The sequence below is a fragment of the Odocoileus virginianus genome, chromosome 4 (genome assembly GCF_023699985.2).
Source record: "Odocoileus virginianus isolate 20LAN1187 ecotype Illinois chromosome 4, Ovbor_1.2, whole genome shotgun sequence".
Lineage (NCBI taxonomy): Eukaryota > Metazoa > Chordata > Mammalia > Artiodactyla > Cervidae > Odocoileus > Odocoileus virginianus.
The window spans coordinates 63,494,237-63,511,968 of NC_069677.1; the positions used below are offsets into that span (position 1 = coordinate 63,494,237).

The 17,732-nt window shown below is 37.9% G+C and overlaps 1 long non-coding RNA gene across 1 annotated transcript; it reads left to right on the forward strand.

The window, feature by feature from the left end:
- Positions 1–11,915: 11,915 nt before the first annotated feature.
- LOC110140924 (uncharacterized) lies at positions 11,916–17,323 on the forward strand. Its single transcript, XR_002314920.2, has 3 exons — positions 11,916–12,702; positions 13,023–13,131; positions 16,650–17,323. It is a non-coding gene; the product is annotated as an uncharacterized lncRNA (long non-coding RNA).
- Positions 17,324–17,732: the final 409 nt, after the last annotated feature.

Below are 17,732 nucleotides of genomic sequence, written 5' to 3' on the forward strand. Positions count from 1 at the left end.
CTGATGCGAACAGCTGACTCATTGGAAAAGACCCTGATTTGGGGAAAGATTAACTGCAGGAGGAGAAGGGGATGTCAGAGGATGAGATGGTTAGATGGCATAACCAAGTCAATGGACATGAGTTTGAGCAAAATCTGGGAGATAGTGAAGAACAGGAAAGCCTAGCTTGCTGCAGTCCATGGCATTACAAAGAGTCAGACACAGCTTAGCAACTGAACAACAAAAAGTCCATTTTTCTTTCTTACTTCTCCCTTTTGGAATGGCAATGTATAGTTTTGTTCACCCTACCATTGTATTTTGGAAGCACACAACTTGTTTGATTTGAGAGGTTTAAAGTTATAGAGGAATTTGCTTCAGGATAAATTTTACCTTCTGTCTCATCCATATCTGATTTAGATGATATTTAGATAAGACTTTGGATTTAGACTTCAGTGTTGATACTGCAACAAATTAAGACATTTGGGGTTGTTGGGATGAACTACATGTATTTTGCACACAAGAAGAACATGAATTTGGGGAGCTCGGGGATGGAAAGCTACCTACTGAACATTTGTGTTTCCTCAAAACTCGTATGTTGAGTCCTGATTCCTAATATGATGGTATTCAAGGTGGGGGCTTTGGAATGTTATTAGGCTCATAAGATTAGTACCTTTACAAATGAGAACTCAGAGAGCTCTCCTGCCCTTTCTTTACTGTGTATGGACTTAGCAAGAAGACAGTCATCTATAAACCAGGTGGCAGACTCTCACCAGACAATAAATCTGCTGGTGCCATGATCTTGGTCTCACTCTAGAATTGTTAGAAATAATTGTTTGTTTGTTTAAGTCACACAGTTTATGATAATTTTGGTATAGGAGCCAAAACTGACCTTTGTCACATTGATTTGGGGGGCACTGTATTACCCTATAACCTCACTGCTGTGATAGATCGAGTCATTAATTTGTTCAAGTTCTTACTTTTTATTAGAAAAGAGTGATGACTTCCAGGATCCTTTCATGCTGGGCTGGATACCAGAAGTCCCTGCTGAAATTATCTTTCAGAAATACATTTTTGGTTAGGGCTGAGAAGCAAGATTATTTTACCAGGTTAGTATCAGATTAGTAGTATCCAGAGCACTAAGTATTTATTCAACATGTATTTATTTAGTCCCCACTAAGTTGTGTATTAAGGCTCTAAAATTGTACTAGCTACTGGGAATATAACAGGAACCAGATGTAATTATCATCCTCAAAACGTTAGAGGGAAGCAAGATAGGAAAAACATGTAGTCACATTTCAAAAAAAGAAAAAAATTGTTCTGAACCTGATCTGAAAAAGAACATGCTTTGAGTGATATATGTCATATTGTCCTTTTGGGAGAAATTATTACTTCTGATTAACTTTAAATAATTTCCTACAAATTTTAATAGCTAAAATGTTGCTCATTGGGAATCAAGTGATCCACTTGATTCCCATCAAGTTGGGAATCAAGTAACCCACTGTCCAGATGACTCTCAGTTGAAAGTCTGATGAACTTCTACCAAATATTCTTTCCTTCTTGCTCTGATTCAACAATAACTATCTAATCATTCTTTTGACTATAAAATGTCTCACCAAGAAAGAATCTTTAACTAGCATACTCATAGGCCTTTTCCTCACAGCAAAGTTGTAATGAAACTTTGACATGTTCATAACTAAATTGGCTGAAAAGCAGCACCAAGTGGCCATCCACAAATAACTGGATGAAGAAGATGTGGTGTATATGCACAATTAAATATTACCCAGACATTAAAAAGAGTAGAATATTGCCCTTTGCAGCAATGTGGATGAATCTGAAGAGTACTGTGCTTAGTAAACAAGTTAGACAGAGAAAAATAAATACTATATAATATCACTTTTATGTGGAATCTTAAAAATATACAAATGAGATATATGTACAAAATGGAAATAGACTCACAGATATAAAAAACAAACTTGTGGACTTCCCTGGTGGTGCTGTGGATAGGAATCCACCTGCCAATGCAGGGGGCAAGGGTTAAATCATTGGTTTGGAAAGATTCTACATACTGTGGAGCAATATGCAGTGTACCTACTGAGCCCACGCTCTAGAGCCCACAAGCCACAGTGACTGGACCTATGTGCTGAAACTACTGAAGCCCGTGCTCCACAACAAGAGAAGCCACCACAGTGTGAAGCCCATGTGCCGTAACAAAGACTGACTGCAACCAAAAATGAAATTAATTAATTAATAAAAAGATCTTTAAAAGAAAAACAAAACAAAACCTAAGGTTACCAAAGGAGAGAGAGACAAGTTAGAGGTATGGTACTAACAGATCCAAACTACTATGTATAAAACAGATAAGCAACAAGGATATACTATATAGCACAGGAAATTATAGCCATTCTCTTCTAATAACATATAATGGAGTATAATCTACAAAAATACTGAATCATTATGCTATATATCTGAAATTAACACAATATTGTAAATCAGCTATACTTCAGTTAAAAAAAAATAGAAAGAAAATTACTAAGCCTTATAATAAAAGCACACAAGGGAAGCATTTGAATTTTGGTTGTAAGGATGGGTGAGTTTGGGGGTGGGGAAAATTTATCTAGAAATGACATCTAAATTCAATACTACAGAGTGAATAGAACAAAGGGCCATGGGGATATAAGAGGAGTCTATGAGTACTAAAGACAAGAAACCTAGAAGGAAAACATTATCTGTATAGCAGGCCTGTCACTGCCCTATCTTTGTCCCTTGGCTTGAAAATGTCCTTGTTCCCAGGGCACTTCCACCTTTCTGTACCTGCATCTCCACCTGAGACTTTTCCCCCAGGACAGCAGAAGGCCATTCTTCCCTCTTTTGGGAAATGCTGGTGAAAATACCAAAGTAGCAGTAGTGGCCTCCTTCTCCTGCCTCACCTATGCACTTATGCCCATACAGTGAAGCGCTCTTCCTTGGACTCAAACACGTGGCCCTCTAAATCAGGCTGCAGGGACCCTTTGGGCCTAGACCACTTTTTCTAAGCTGTTCTGAAGACCTGCATTAGAATGGACTTGGCTCAGCCTTGTCCCCAGACAAGCCTCTGACCAAATCTTCTGGGAATTACCAGCTGTGCATGGCAAAGGGCACTAAGGAAAAGCAAATTCTCTTGTTGGTCATTTTGTCTTTGTTATTGTGGCTTTACCCTGAGATGGACCTTGCCCTATCTGATAATTCCAGCCATGATGCCCACATGTCTCAGTGATGTCACTGAAAATTCAACCTCATTATGGAGATGAATGGAAAGCATAATTTGCTTTATCATATGGCTTTCTCTGTGTAAAGAACTCTTCAGTTTCATTTCAACTTTCAAGAAGGAAATTCTACTCCTGTGGGAATCTACTTCAAAAACAATATATTAAAAAAGAAGAAAAATGAAGCCCATTTTACCAATGGTAGATTCTTTCTTCTGTTTTATTCTGTTTCTTCAATTTGTAAAATGCACACCAAAGACCATTAGGGAACATAATTTGAATTTCTTTATAGCAAAGTTAAAGTGTCAAAAGATTAAAAAAAGGAAAAAGCTGCATCACAATGAAAACAGGCCTTTCCTCATTTTCTAACACCTGGATTTGATTATAATTTTCATTTCTGGAGTTGCATAAGGCTATTTCTTCAAAATAAATTATGAATACTTGTGTCAGACATTAGAAAGGCATATGCATGAGTGGTTATCTAGAAGTCATGTGTTTTCTACCCACAGTCATATACAAACAGACACCACTGTATGAGTGATTTGAGTTAGCATGTAACTGGGAAGGGTTAATTTTGATACCATATTGGGTCTGTGTCTATAACTTCAACCCTTGTTTTGCCTCTTTTGTAATTATACCAAACATAATAATCTATCTCAGGGAACTCTGGCCCCATCTGCCTGATCCTTAAACTAAAGTGCCTTTGTTTAACTCACAGGGAGATAACCTGACCCTGCCCATCTGTGAAGGACTGTGACAATCAGGCGTGGCTCAGAAATTCACATTTGGGGGACCAGAATCACAGATAGCTGTGACATCCTTATTTATTAATATGGCAGGAGATATTCCATTTCATACTACCTATGAAATGGCTATCAGGAAGTGAAACTAGCACATTCCCCTACCCAAGCCTTGCCATTTTAGGAGATATTTGCAAGAATTAAATGGTCTTTTTACTTTGTTTTACCTCCCCTCATCTCTGACCCATAAAAGAACCTGGCATCCAGGCCCCAACAGGATAGTTATTTTGAGAGGTTAGTCTGCTATCTTCTTGGTCAGCCAGCTTTTCAAATAAAATCACATTCCTTGCCTCAACAACTCATCTCTCAGATCTATTGGCCTATCATGGGGTGAGCAGCGTGAGCTTGGACTCAGTAACAAGCAGAGCTGTTAATCGCATTCAGCCACCCCACGGTAATCAAGTTGATACCCTAGGGTCTCTGATCTACTCTATGCCAAGGATCATTTTTATTATTTACATATAGTATATGTTTAATTCTCATAATAACTTCATTTTTCTCAGAAAACCTTTCTCTACTTTACAGCTATGGAAACTGAGACTTAGAAAGATTGAATAATTTTCCCAAGGTCATGCAGTCAATAAATGACAGTTGTGTGCTGAATTTTGTTCCCTCCAAAATTTATGTATATTTAGATCCTAACCTCTAATATGTCAGAATATAACTGTACTCCTTCCTCTGCCTTTTATTCTATTCAGGCCTTCACTGGGTTGGATGATGCCCACCAACACTGGGGAAGGCAATCTACTTTACTAAACCCACTGATTCAATTGCTAATCTCATTCAGAAACTCTGTCAAAGATACCTGGAAATAATATTTATTCATTCATCAGATACTCTGGCTAGACAAGTTGATATATAAATGTAACCATCTCAACTGGAGAGACAGATAGACACAGAGAATCAAAACTAGCTAGATCAGCAACCCATGAGAGACCGTGTCAAGGTTGGAAAATTTAAGCTATAATTGATGAATTGTTAGAGGCTTAGTGTGGACCAATTTGAGAATTAAAAACTCCAAAGAGACCCAATCATAAAGAGGACCCACAGTATTGTGAGATTTACCTCCAGGAGTTTCTACCAGGTCCTCATAGTGAATATGAGACAAATCTCCTCATGCGTCTAGCAGTGGGAGAGGAAAAGGAGTTTTCTGTGTTTTCAAATACATCAGAGCATTCTGTTCTTTTTTTTTATTTTACTTTTTATTGGGGTATAGTTGATTTATAATGTTGCATTAGTTTCTACTGTATAGCAAAGTGAATCAGTTATACGTATTCATATATCAACTCTTTTTAAGATTCTATTCCAATATAGGTCATCACAGAGTATTGGGTAGAGTTCCCTCTGCTATACAGTAGGTTCTTATTAGTTATGTATTTTATATATAGTAGTGTGTATCTGTTAATCGCAATCTCCCAATTTACCCCTCCCTCTTAACAAAGTGTGTATAGAGGAAACATCTCAACATAGCAACAGTCATATACAACAAACCCACAGCTAACATTATACTCAATGATGAAAAGCTGAAACCTTTTCCTCTAAGATCAGGAATAGGACAAGAATGTGATCTCACTGAGACAGGAAGATCAATGTTGGAAGTCCTAAGTATAGCAATAAGCAAGGAAAAGAAATAAGAGCATCCAAACTGGAAGGGAAGAAGTTTCACTGTAGAAATAAAACTATTTGTAGACAACATGATATATATAGAAAATCATAAAGAAATAAAAAAAAACTATTAGACTAATAAATGAATTCTGTAAAGTTGCAAGATAAAATTAATATATAGAAATCTGTTGCATTCTATTAACAAGCTATCAGAAAAATAAGTTAAGAAAACAATCCCATTTACAATTTTACTAAAATGATTGAAGTACCTAGGAACAAATTTAACTGAGAAGGTGAAAGACCTGTACCCTGAAAACTGTAAGACACTGATGAAAGAAACTGATAATGACACAAATAAATGGAAGAATATACCATGCTCATGAATTGGAAGAACTAATATTACAAGAAGTTCTTTAGAGAGAAGAAAATGATATAGATCAGAAATTCAGATCTGCATAAAGAAAGACCACTGAAGAATGAATTTGTGAAGATAAAATAGTTTCACTTTTATTTTTAATCTAACCATTTGCTCAAAATAATAAAAGCAACAATGTATTCAATTATAAATGTTTACATATAGATTTTATGAATTATGGCAATGACACAATGAACTGGAAGGAGAAATTAGAAATAGTTTATTATTATAAGGTCGTACACTACCTGTGAATTGCTATAGTGTTATCGGAAAGAGGATTTGGACTAATTGTAAATGTATCTTCACCAAAGAAGATATATAGATGACAATAAGCGTATGAAATGATGTTCCACATCATATGTCACCAGGAAATTGCAAATTAAAGCAACAATGAGATATCCCTACAGACCTATTATAAAGGCCAAAATTTAAAACACTGGCAACACCAACTGCCTGTGAGGATCTGGAGTAAGAGGAACTCTCGCTCATTGTTGGTGGGAATGCAAAATGGTACAGTCACTTTGGAAGACAATTCGGTAGTTTCTTACAAAACTAAACATACTCTTACCATATGAGCCAGCAATCATACTCCTTGGTATTTATTGAAAACATTTTTGTTGCTTACTTGGTAAGTTGTGTCCAACTTTTCTGCAACCCTATGGACTGTAGCTTATGTCCACACAAAAACCTGCTTATAGATGTTTAAAACCACTTTATTCATAATTGCCAAAACTGGCAAGAAACTAGGATATCCTTCAGTAAGTGAATGGATTAATAAACTGTGGTACATCTAGACAACACAATATTATTCAGTGCTAAAAAGAAATAAGCTACTAAGCCACAGAAAGACATGGAAAAACCTTAAATACATAATAGTAAATGAAAGAAGGCAAACTGAAAGCTACATACTACATAATTCCAACAGTATGACACTGAATAAGGCAAAACTATGGAAACAGTAAAAGATCAGTGATTGCCAGGAATTGGTGGTAGTGGAGTGGGATGAATAAGCAGAGCCCAGAGGATTTTTAGGATAGAGCAATGATTCTGTGTGATACCACAGTGGTGGACAGATGTTATACATTTGTCAAAACTCATAGACTATACACCACCATAAATGAAACAATGTAAACTACAGACTTTGAGTGACAATGCCTGGTGGCTCAGTTCAGTTCAGTTCAGTTCAGTCGCTCAGCCGTGTCCGACTCTTTGCGACCCCATGAATCGCAGCACGCCAGGCCTTCCTGTCTATCACCAACTCCTGGAGTTTACTCAAACTCATGTCCATCGAGTCGGTGATGCCATCCAGCCATCTCATCCTCTGTCGTCCCCTTCTCCTCCTGCCCCCAATCCCTCCCAGCATCAGGGTCTTTTCCAATGAGTCAACTCTTTGCATGAGGTGGCCAAAGTATTGGAGTTTCAGTTTCAGCATCAGTCCTTCTAATGAACACCCAGGACTGAACTCCTTTAAGATGAACTGGTGGATCTCCTTGCAGTCCAAGGGACTCTCACTGGTGGCTCAATGGTAATGAATTTGCCTGCAGTGAAGGACCTGCGGGAGATGCTGGTTTGATCCATGGGTTGGGAGGTTCCCCTGGAGGAGGAAATGGCTACCCACTCCAGTATTCTTGCCTGGAAAATCTCACGGATAGAGGAGTCTGGCGGGCTACAGTCCATGGGGTTGCAAAGATTCGGATGTGCTTGAGTATGCATGCATGCGTATGTCAGCGTAGGTTCATCATTTGTAAATAATGTACCTGTCTAGTGAGGGAGATTCATAATGGATGTGGTTGTACATGTGTTGGAACAGGAGGTGTATGAGAGCTCTCTGTACTTTCCACTCAATTTTGCTATGAATCTAAAACTGCTCTAAAAAAGGAGTTTATTAATTAAGAAATTTGGTTGTACAGAAATTTTCTTTTTCCTCCTTTGTTTCCATCAGCCTCATCAGATCCAGTCATTTCCCAAGTTGAAAATAATGAAGAAGGCCTTTTAGTAAAGCTGACTAAAAGAGCTGCTAAAAGGATCTTAACCAGATAGGGTTTACCTTACAGTTACCTCCTAATACATGAGCACAATCTCTTTCTGTCCCTAGCTCTGTCTAGCTAGGAACAATCTAACTCGAGTTTAAACCAAAGGTAGAAGAAAGTGGACTCTGTGAAAGAAAGTGAAGAAAATATTGCATGATCCCATCTGTGTGCAATGTCAGAATAGGCAAATCTATAGAGACAAAAAATAGATTAGTGGTAGTCAGGGTCTGTGGGAAAAGGGCCACAGCTAAGGAGTGTGGGTTTTTGGAGGGAGTGATGAATATGTCCTAAAATTGATTTTTGTGATGGTTGCACAAATCTGTGACTATACTAAAAACCATAGAAGTATATTATATGGTTTACAATTTTTATTTCAATAAAACTGTTTTTGAAAAAGGAAGCCAAGGCTAACCGAGAGCTAAAATGACCCAGGAGTGGGAAAAAGGAGAGGGATAGGAAAGAGAAAATCAAAAGGAGCAAAGTTTCCTGGTCATCCTGCAATGTGCAGCCTCAGCGGAATGACCACATGGGTATGCCTTGACAGTTTAAATTTTGGGCTTCAAGTTTTTAAGGAAATACAGACAAGAGTGAAGAAGTCAACTCTGAATCTCAGTTCTTCTGTGAGCCACATAGAGATTGCAATAATGAACTTGAACCCAAGGAAGAGAAAGTTTTGCACATGCTTCTGGACTCTTCTCTGTGTGCCTGTCTATCTAACAGTGTGGTTGTTTGGGATCCATCTCTTTTTACTATAAAGGGAAACACAGTAGAGAGTTACTTACTTTTGAATTCCTCTTGACATTTTAAATTTTAACGTAGGATCAAACATAAACCTCAGAGAACTGTGTACTCATATTGTATTCTTTAGTCATCATAAATTGCTTTTAGTTAATTGAGTTTTGTTGTTTTGCCATTTGCCTCCATTGAAGAATGCATTGAAAAAACAATCTTTAAAATTCAACATCATCTTTATTGAATCCACAGACCTAGTATCAAAGCACCTTCAGTTCAGTTCAGTTGCTCAGTCGTGTCTGACTCTTTGCGACCCCATGAATCGCAGCACACCAGGCCTCCCTGTCCATCACCAACTCCTGGAGTTTACTCAAACACATGCCCATCGAGTCGGTGATGCCATCCAGCCATCTCATCCTCTGTTGTCCCCTTCTCCTCCTGCCCCCAATCCCTCCCAGCATCAGGGTCTTTTCCAATGAGTCAACTCTTTGCATGAGGTGGCCAAAGTACTGGAGTTTCAGTTTCAGCATCAGTCCTTCTAATGAACATCCAGGACTGATCTCCTTTAGGATGGACTGGTTGGATCTCCTTGCAGTCCAAGGGACTCTCAAGAGTCTTCTCCAACACCACAGTTCAAGAGCATCAATTTTTCAGTGCTCAGCTTTCTTCACAGTCCAACTCTCACATCCATACCTGACCATTGGAAAAACCATAGCCTTGACCAGATGGACCTTTGTTGGCAAAGTAATGTCTCTGCTTTTTAATATGTGATATATGTTGGTCATAACTTTCCTTCCAAGGAGTAAGCATCTTTTAATTTCATGGCTGCAGTCACTATCTGCAGTGATTTTGGAGCCCAAAAAATAAAGTCTGACACTGTTTCCACTGTCTCCCCATCTATTTCCCATGAGATGATGGGACCAGATGTCATGATCTTAGTTTTCTGAATGTTAAGCTTTAAGTCAGCTTCTTCACTCTCCTCTTTCACTTTCATCAAGAGGCTTTTTAGTTCCTCTTCACTTTCTGCCATAAGGGTGGTATCATCTGCATATCTGAGGTTATTGATATTTCTCCCAGCAATCTTGATTCCAGCTTGTGCTTCTTCCAGCCCAGCATTTCTCATGATGTACTCTGCATGTAAGTTAAATAAGCAGGGTGACAATATACAGCCTTGTACTCCTTTTCCTATTTGGAACCAGTCTGTTGTTTCATGTCCAGTTCTAACTGTTGCTTCCTGACCTGCATATAGGTTTCTCAAGAGGTGGGTTAGGTGGTCTGGTATTCCCATCTCTTTCAGAATTTTCCAGTTTATTGTAATCCATACAGTCGAAGGCTTTGGCGTAGTCAATAAAGCAGAAATAGATGTTTTTCTGGAACTCTCTTGCTTTTCCGATGATCCAGCACCTTAGCTCTTGTCAGATGCACAGATGCAAAGATACTGAATCGTAACCCTGAGACTGCATCCAGCATTGTGATTCTATATGTTAACATGTAATTCTGTATGTTAACAAACAGAATTCTGTATGTTGTATTTCCCAGCTGAAAACTACTATGGTACATCACCTGTTCCTTCTTTATAACACCCCGGAAATGTTTTTGAGGAAAAAGTTGAAGTCCAGAAATAAAGTTATTTAGAGAGTGAGAAGGCTTGGATAAGATGGCAGATCTCAAGTTTGTAGTGAGAAATAGAGACCATTGATGTGAATCACTAAGTATAGTGACTGGCATATTAGAGAAAGCTATTGTTATTGTTATCAATGATACTAACTCAGAGACTTTTGCTCAACCATGATAATAAAAAAAAATCAACTGGTTTTATAGCACAAGTAGAACAATTTTAATTAGAAATTACTTTCCATATCATTCTACAAGCAGCACTTCTATTTTCCTTGAAATCCCTAAGAATTCTCAAACAGTTCCTGAATATTTATACTCCAGAATTTTCTGTAAAATTATGCATAGATAATATAGCATATTGACACAGCTTTTTTTAACATAATAGTGCCTCATTTCTGCACAAATAAAGTAATGTTATATTGACTGACACCTTTTGTAGAAGCAAATGTAGGAGCCAATGAATAAGCTGATCCATAACCTCTTAATTAGCAAAACTTCTGTTTTGATGTCCTTTACTTTAATACATTTTGTAATGTGCCAAAATTTTCTTCTTCCTTTCTGGTTGTGTATGGTCACTTTTTGATATTATTCTGGCATTTTTTGTACTAGAACACCTGTCACTAGAAAGATATTTTTTTAATAGACCTTTTTTTTTAAAAAAAAAAACAAACCAGTTTTAGCTCTTTTGGTATCAGTCCTGAGGGAGCTTTGATGCTATAGTTGCTTTCTTACTCCACATGTGTTGGCACAGATGAGAAGATCACTGTGGTTGGTTGTAAGCTGTTGTAGTTTTACAGCCAATGAAGGTGACACAACCGCAAAAACCAAAGTAAAAGAAATATTTCTTCCAGGTTCTTATGAATGGGTTATAGTATATATAAAGATAAAGATAATTACACATTTTCAAATATTTTGTTGAGAATAAAAAATCTGTAACATTAACAAAAAAAATCACAAAAATGGCAGTCAATGTTGTTATCTTTTTTCTTGTTCATCTATATTCAAAAATAAAATACTGATGATGCATATTGTGATATTCTATAACTTCTTATTAGGATGTTTTTTCAGAAATTGATGTCTCTAAAATCAAAAGCTTTTAACAAGATCTACAAACATTAATATTGAAGTATTGTACTAGTTCTGACTGCTGTAACAAATACCAGAGACTGGGTGGCTTAAACAACAGAAATTAATTTCTCACATTCTGGAGGTTGGGAAGTCCAAGAACAAGGTGCAGGTAAAGTTAGTCCCTGGTTATAACTTCCTGGATTGCAGGCAGCTGCCTTCTTGCTGTGCTCTCACATGGTAGAGAGACAGACAGAGAAGGATCTATCTTCCTCTTCTTATAGGACTACCAATCCTATTGGATTAGAACCTCAGTCCTACAACCTCATTTAATCTTAGTTACCTCCTAAAATCTCTGTACAGTCACACTGCAGATTAGCGCTCAATTCTATGAATTCTGTGGGAACACAATTCAATCCATAGCAGGTATGTTCCCTGGTAGCTCAGCTGGTAAAGAATCCACCTGCAATGCAGGAGACCCCAGTTTGACTCCTGGGTCAGGAAGATTCCCTGGAGAAGGGATAGGCTACCCACTCCAGTATTCTATCCTGGAGAATTCCATGGACTGTATAGTCCATGGGGTTGCAAAGAGTCATACATGACTGAGTGACTTTCACTTTTACTTTCATAAATAGACTAGGAAGGGAGGGCAATAAAAGACAGGGAAGGGAGAGAAATTTTTCAGGGTGTGAAGATATAAATCTTGGTGTCTTGGTCTTTTCAGTTCCTGAATGAGCTGCCCTTAAGTTTTTGGCCTTAAGTTTTACTGCTACAAGCAGCCATTCGCTGTAAGAAACATTTTCTGGCAGTCTGTCCCACACAAAGGTGTAAGCAAGCATCCTTCTAGCAAGTATCCACAGAATTCTCTGTTAACTGGCATTGTTATAGCAACTGGAGTGTCAGTGGAGGCAGTCATGGTCTTCATAATCAAGTATCACTATGGCAACAGAAGTCTCTAAGAAAGTAAAAGTTAAAAAAAAAAAAAAAAAAAAAAACCAAAAACCTTAAACTGTCAACTGGAATCAAAGGGGTTTGTGAAGGAAAAAAGATGGAGGCTGAAATGAACATGAGGCTGGAGTAAGGAGCAGAGCAAAGAGAAATGATTGTACAGAAGCTGAACAAACAAGAGAGAAAGGAAACAATAAGCAAAACAGAGGACAGAGACGTGGCTCACATAAGAAGAAAGAAGGCAGGAAAAAAAACATTAATATAAAATGGTGAAAAGTATTCCCCAATGGAGGATTTGTAATATTTATTGATTTGAATAGCTCAAAAATAAACACAGGATAGTAAGGTTTATGTTGTTGGAACTATCCAGTATTACTATTTTTTTAATGTATTTATTTTTTAATTGAAGGAACATCAACACGATGTCACTATTACTATTAAAGAAATATTTAGAATGAGGCCACAAGATAGCAAGAAAGGATAAACCAATTTATAGAGTACTTTTGGCATAGCATCCTGCTGACTAGGAATTCTTGTAATACTTGGTGTTCAGAGGCACCACACTTAAATGTGCTTCTTTCTTTATTAGACAGTGTGATTGCTTCAGACAAGGGCATGTTGCCATTTGGTCCATTACAAATATATATTTCCTTCATTAGAGGATCTAAATGGATGTTGTTTTCCAAGAGAGAATTAAGGTAATTACTCTAATACTATTAAAAAGTAAGAGGTAATGTCATTGGGACTAAAACATTTTTCACTCAATATTTTCTATTTTATTAGTGCTCAGACAGATTGAAGTTTTTCATGGCCCAATATTAATTTTTGTAAAGGGAAAAAGATCTACTTTATGAAGATGTGTCACTAAATGTTGGTACTTTTTTTTTAAAATTAAGAGATGATTTTGAGAAATGAGAGAAAAGAAAATGAAATTAGAGAGAGGAAAAGATGTGAGATGGCGCAATCATAAAGAAATAAAGCAAAAGAAAAATAACAAAATCTTGAGATTAAAACATAGAAAAAAAATCAGCAATCTTGGTGCTTTGCAGAGCTCTGTTCTCAAAAATTTTTGTTGTTGTTCAGTTGCTGAACCATGTTTGACTCTTTGTGATGCATGGACTGCAGCACGCCAGGCTTCTCTGTCCTTTACCATCTCCCAGAGTTTGCTCAGATTCATGTCCATTGAGTCAGTGATGCTTTCCAACTAAGAATTTTAATAGGATTTTAATTTGTTCTGATTTTTACTTTAATGACAACTATTTCTCTCAAGCACCTATATTTCATGTGTCATTTGCTAACTTGACAAGGGGTGGTTTGTGGCCATTTCTCTTATGCTCAGAAAAATGTAAGCTGCTTAACACTAGAGATGAGTAAAACCTCATCAGGAAGGCCCACATTTTAGTAGCCATTGGCCGCCATTGACCTATTCCCACTGGAAGTACAGACCAAGCCTCCGAGCAGATCATAAGAGAGATATCCATCTGGTCTCTCAGATCCTTCCCCAAAGCTTGGATGACAACAATGATAATGTCTTTTTGTCAAAGTTCATGATTAGAAAATCAATGCAAAATTTTTACTGGATGATACACACTTTCAAACAAAGTTTATTTTTCTTTTGAATATTACAGCTATGTTTTAATTTTTCCCTATTTTTCTAAAAACACATACACCAAGCATCATCATTTATAAAAAATGTATAAAGTTTTATAAAATGCATAAATAAAATAACCAATTTTTAATATTCCAGATACTTAAGAAATGAAACAAAAGTGAGATAGCATGCAAACAGAAGTCAAATTATGGATTATAACTTAAAAAAGGAAACCTTTTTTGTGAGGTATAATATATAAGCACAAACTACCTAAAAATCATAAATACATTATTTGATGAATTATCACATAGTGAACATACCTGTTTAATCACCCAAATCATGCTGTGGGACATTATGCTTTTCCAATGGTTTTCTGATTGTGTCAGAAAAGAATTTTGACATATTTTAAAACCACATCCATTCACATTATAAGATGGATAAGCAAAATGAAAATAATCTATTCCATCTTCTGAGAGTTTATTGTACCATGTGTAGAGAGAGACCCCTGCTGGAAAAATTTTTACAAAGACAATGTCTGAACCAACCCAAAGAAATTATGTGGGGGATGGGGGTGGGGTGGGAAAGAAGAGCTGCCACTAGTTCTTATATCACCCTTGTAAAAATTAGAAGAAGATGCCTGTTTTTCAGTACCCCTTACTTATCTCTGCCAGGAGATTGATTTACTATACTTATGTTAACAGATTAACATTTGTTAAGAGCAGCCCAGAGTGCTGAATGGTGAGCCACAGTTCAGCAACAGATCCAAGAGAAACTGAAATAGAGAAGTTATTGTTCACAAGTCCTGGAGGAAATGCCCAGGACATCTCAACAGGCCACATACAAGGGTCAAGTCAGAGAGAGAGAGAGAGGCAAGATCTTGGCACATACTTGGATTAAGCACTGATGAAATGCTTTGGGATTTCCAAACAAGGGCTGGATTGACCAATTCAAACCAAAAGAGCTGGGTTTTGGTAGGTCCCATGAGGGTCTTACCTAAGGGGCACATAAGGATCACACGCTCTGGGAGGCAGGGGAAACTTGATCACAAGGGCTGTTTGGGAACTCATGTGAGGAACTGTCTTTTGCTTCTGATTCTATTGTCTGCTGTCTGGGGCAAATACTTGTATGGCAGATCTAGTTTCCATTTAAAGTTACTGCAGGCTTCTTGGATGAACAAAATGGATGCAGAAGCAACAATACTATAGAGTAGCTTAGCTAAACTCTCAATACCTTAGTTTGTTGAAACAAAACACATTTCTTCTATCTGCCAGAAAAAAAGTGTTGCAATAACTCTAGGATGTCTGCAGTGGGAATGATGCCCCTTTATGTTGTCGTTCCCCTAAGGATTGCAGGCCTGCATGATGGTATACAGCATCTATGGTCATGAGAGAAAGATACAATATGTTAGCATGCCTTGGAAATCCCCAGAAGTATTTGAGTGTGAGCAACTGCTAATGAAAGTAAGTTAGGACTGGCTAAAGAGAACATTACTACTTTTGTTTGCATGCATGAATGATGTTTTCAGTCACATGGAGTATACATTTTCACCAAACTAGGCATTAATATAGATGACTACATAGACGCTATAGTCCAGTGCATCTACAGAAAGTCCTCTGAAAGTACCCTGTGAAGAGAGTCTAAGACTTTTTCCCAGACACTTCTTTAAAAAAGAAAGACCGAGATGTCTGGTCACCTTGTTCAAATCCAAAGAACTGGATCCTTGCTGACTCTGGCTTAATCTTCCTCTGTCCTGAAAGATGTAAGATGTCTAACATTTTCTATTTATTCCTGAAATCATTAATTCTTACTCTTCAGGCAGCAAATAATCAGAATGCTGAGACAGGTGACCAATGCCAGGGCTAGATGTGAGAGCTGGCTGGTTGGTCTGTGGACTATGAAATGCAAAGAGAAATGAATTCTGCTTTGGCCAATTGGGGTAGCTAGTAAGAATGGGTTGATATGGAATATTTGTTCTCATGGGCAAAATGGGAACAACAAGCATATGAGAAGCAGAGAGTCTAGAACAGATGAAAACTGATTTGGCAGGCTCAGGAGGTGAAAGTGGAGAAGATACTGCTGATGCTGCAAGAGAAGACAACCCACGTGGAGAAACCCAAAGGAGAGGACAGAAGTACTACTAAGCTCAAGCTGGTTCAGAGGGGAAATTTGTCACCTCTGTGATTGTTCAGAATCCAAATAGCATTTTTAAAAATTCATTTGGCTGCTCCACATCTTAATTGTGGCACGTGGGATCTAGTTCCCTGATCAGGGAATGAACCCTGGCCCCCTGCACTGGAAGTGAAGATTCTTAACCACCAGACCACCAGGGAAGTCCCCAGAATCCAAACACTTTTCCTAGCTGAGATTAATTCCAAATAGATGAGAGACAGGACTTCCCCTCTCACCAGAGGATCATAAATGAGGCAGTGGCACTCTTTTCCAGCTTACTGATGTGGGACATGAGCATTGCAGCCCAATATCAACCATCTGACTGCTCCAGCCTGGAAATGTGAAAGTTAAGGGTGTGACACTGACACAGCACTGGTCCCCTAGATGAAAGGGCCTAGAAGAAAATCTTAGATGCCAAGTTGTTTTTTGTTTTTTTTTTTTTTTTAAATTTTCCAGGGAAACAGGAGTGAGGAGAAAAGAAGAAGTGGAGTAGAGTAGGAAGAAAGAAAATGCAAAGTGGTACATTACAGATCTGGCCACAGCTTCTCAAGAAGACACCATTGGTAGCTTCGTTATGTGAGACACAACCATGGTATGTGCTCAGAGATCAGTCTCAGAACAGCCCAGCAGGGGCAGAGAAGAGGAAGAATTACCTGCCAGCCTCTTCCTATCTTCATCTCCCGTGGATCAAAGTCCTCCTCATTTGGGTATTAACTCTCCTGCACTTTAGGCTGTGTTAACCTGCTCTCAGGAGCAACTCTGGGAAAAGCTCAGTATTTGTAGACAGATTGGACCAGCCCTGGACCTGCTTTGGCCATGCAAAACCTAACCTCATCTCCAGGGAGACTGATAAAGTAGATGGTAGTAAGAGATGTAATGACATTTGCAACAAAGTGTAACACCACAGAAAGAGCATGAACTGTCTTTGGAGCTGTCTAGCAAGTCAGACAAGTGGCTCAGGCCTGAGGGAATGAGGGCTCAGCAGCCCTGGGGTGGGACCAGGAGATAGTGATGTGGTAACAACTGTCCCCATGACTATGGAAAAATGTAAATGAGCAATCATTTTTTAGTTTTCTGTGGTTGCTTTAGCTACTAGATTTCATTCCAATAAATCAGCTGTCAGCATGAATAACCAAACTGGAGCTTTCTTGCTTACATCAGAATCCCCAGATATCCATCATAACCATTTACCCTTTGGTTTGCTAAATGCATTGCTCTCTACTTGCTCTGGATGGAGCGTGTGTGTGAACATAAGCATATATTTTGGGCTTGAGACAGGCAAAACTCTTTATGGCTCTAGAACAAATCACCAATGAAATATTTTGGAAATTATTTCAAGTTTGTGAGATACTATATTACAAAGTATAAACAAAGGAATTAGCATTTGCTGGGGGCTCATTCAAGTCACCGTATACATTATGTATGTTATTTTATATAAGTATCAGAACAACTTTTGTGATAGGCATAAACCGAGATCCCACAGAAAGTTTCAACATAGCCAGAGTGGCTCAGGAAGTCCTTAACTGCCATTTCTTAGAA